The sequence below is a fragment of the Pteropus medius genome, unplaced genomic scaffold (genome assembly GCF_902729225.1).
Source record: "Pteropus medius unplaced genomic scaffold, Ma_sr-lr_union100, whole genome shotgun sequence".
Taxonomy (NCBI): Eukaryota; Metazoa; Chordata; class Mammalia; order Chiroptera; family Pteropodidae; genus Pteropus; species Pteropus medius.
Window position 1 is genome coordinate 12296 of NW_024343805.1, and position 3033 is coordinate 15328.

General features: G+C 41.6%; 1 pseudogene; it reads right to left on the bottom strand.

Annotated features, from left to right (window-relative positions):
• Positions 1-1825: 1825 nt before the first annotated feature.
• Positions 1826-2639, bottom strand: LOC120607031 (olfactory receptor 7E24-like; annotated as a pseudogene).
• Between the last annotated feature and the right edge of the window lie 394 nt (positions 2640-3033).

Sequence of the window (3033 nt, forward strand, 5' to 3'; positions counted from 1 at the left end):
CATGCAGTCAGAAAAAGACAGCATGGTTTCTCTTCCATCACCAGAGTCCCTCCATTGATATCACACCCATCTGCAACCATTCTGTGCCTAAATGTAACAAATGTCCCCAGTGGCTTCTGATTTCTGCTCATTAAGAAGAGCTCATCCTATCGCACAATGTATTTTATTTAGCTCACCTTGTGTTCACCAGTTCTAAAGTTTAAATAATTATGCTTGAGGCCCTTTTATTGTTTCTGTTTTGTTCAGTTGATAAAGTGAGTTTGTATGGGAATGACAGTACTTTGCAACCAGCTGCATCCTATCCACGCAGTTGTCCTGGCTCAGAAGACCCTGAATGAGAAATTTAGCAACTGGTTTGTCATTAACTGATATGCAAAAAGTGTGACAGGATGGTGAAGTAGCACACGAACCTCTGTTTCCCCCTCAAAGATCAATGATTAGTTGGCTACTCATGAATAAAAACAGCCCTGGGAGACCTCAGCACTCCACTTAGGAAGCTTCAGCAATGCAGTGGAAGAAAACACCTGAGAATGACGACACAAAGGAAAGGAAGAACAGCTTCACACATTGTCCCACCACCCAGGGTAGCACTACATAGCACCAGGAGAGAACTTCCCAGCTAGAGAAAGTTGTTACCTCAAGGTAAAAGAGAGAATAGAGTTTGCAAGCAGCTTCCCCAGCCATTTAATGGGACATAGGAAGGACTGTTTCTGCTTCACTCAACTCCGAGGATAGCAAAGCTTAAACATAAACACACAGCTAAACACAAGGAAGAGGAGCAGGGACTACCAGTATCAGCCACAATAGGACATAGGACTGGATTCAGTATAGACACAGATACCAATGGCACAGAATCAAAGACTAGAAATAAACCCCTGCATATATGGTCAATAGTTAACAAGGGAGACCATGTTGGTTTGCAATCTCTGGAACTTCCAGGGTGACATTTGAAACTAGTCCCTATGCACAGAGGGCCAAAGAGAGAAAAAGATCATTCCAGATTGGTAGGTGGCAGTTTTCATAAGCTAAAGAATTTACATGCAAGGCTTGCCTTAGGCGGCCGCAACACAAGAAGATCTACACATCTGCCCACCAAATCTTAAAAATTTATGTATAAAAAAAGCTTTAACTGAGTTCAGTCATGTATGACATCCAGATGGTCTCTCCAACGCATTACAAGCTCAAGGTTCTATCTTTGACCCAGCATCTAGCTGAGGTTAGGTGAGTGAAATGAACATTCCAAGGACAGGGGAGTGGCAAGCAGACTCTGATTCCCCAGGTCCACCTCTTGGGTTAACTGGAAGTCACACCTTCATCATCACCTCTTCCAATAGACCCAGTCATCAGTATTTATAAAACTCTCCCAAAGATTTCAATAAAATCCACAGAAATTACCTGCATCCTCAAAAATTACCTGAATAAATAATTTCAATGGATGCAAAGTTTATATGAAACATATGCACCAATTGTGGAAAAGGATGTAGTGTTTAAGTAAATAACAAGAGAGTCGTGCATTTCACCTGCATACCGGAGTGGTTGAGGAGAACCTCTCATGCATTCATCATGATGTACAAAGGATCCCAGGATACTCTCCCAGTTCAGTGAAAGACAAATCAAAAGAAGTGACATTCACATGTGAAGCATGGAGAGGAATGAAAACCATGAGCCTATAAAAGAATGTGACCAAGGATACAGTATTCGGTTTAATGTTTGGTTTTGCTGGGTTTTCCAACCACACTCCATAAAGAGTTACACGGATATTAAGACCCGACTGTTTTGCTGTGGATCCTCCCTAGGGCACTCTTGATGTCTTTGTTTTTCAGGTTTAAATGAAGTGGTTCAGCATGGGGGCGACTACAGACTACATGACTGAGGCCACCACATCATTCCTGGGGGAAGGCAACAATGCCTATCCAAAGAAAACTCCGATGTCTGTTTATAGAATAAGCAAACAACTGACAGATGAGAGCCGCAGCTGGAGAAGGCTCTGTACTTCCTACATATTAACAGAACTCTCAGAAGAGAGAAAACATTTTATAGTAAGAGAAAAAGATACCTGAGATAAGGAGGATATCAGAAATGGCGCCAATAAAATACATGACTATCTTATCGGTGAAGGTATCAAAGCAGGCAAGATGAAGGAGTCGAGAAGGGTCAGAGAAGAAATTAGAAATTTTTACACGCTTGAAGCAGGTAGGTTGTAACGCTATCAAATTGTGCAGCTGGGAGTCCAAAATGCTGATGAAATATGGCACCAAATCTAAGAAGCAGCAGAGGCATGGGTCAGTGATGACTGAGTAGTACAGGGTTGGCAGATGGCCAAAAACTGGTCATAAGCCATCACGGTCAGAAGCATACCATCCATGCATCCAAGAAGACATCTGAGTCAGGCAGCCCCCATAGAAGATTTCTCCGCTATGAGTTTGGATGTCCACAATCAGCTTTGGGATGGTGGTAGAGATAAAACAGATGTCAGCCATGGAAAAGTTGGAGAGAAGAAAGTATATGGGTGTGTGGAGGTTGGAGTCCAAGCTGATGGTCAGGATGATGAGCAGATTCCCCAGTATGGCAACCAGGTACATGGACAGAAAGAGCCCAAAGAGCAGAGGCTGAAGTTCCAGATCATCTGAGACTCCCATGAGGAAGAATTCTGAGACATGTGTTAGATTTATGGTTCTATGTAGCTTGGACACCTTTTAAAAAGGAAAAGAGGGTTGGAAAAGGAAATAAGGAAATGAGCACACATTTGACACGCATTGTGTCAGTATTTTGGATTCAAACAATTGACTTGTGAGGTCATACACTCCAGTACCTTCAGCAGTATTTCTCAGTATGACAAATTCGTTCTTCTTAACATTGTTCTCTTATTTGTTTCAGTGTTATTTACTTCTTTTTATACACACTTACTTTAGAGAAAATTCACTGAAGAGTATCAGAAGAAGAAGAAGATTGAGATAACAAATCCATGATCATAGGAAAATGTAGCGTACTAGGTTAAGAAAAAAATACGGAATAAGAATTTTCCTTCACTCT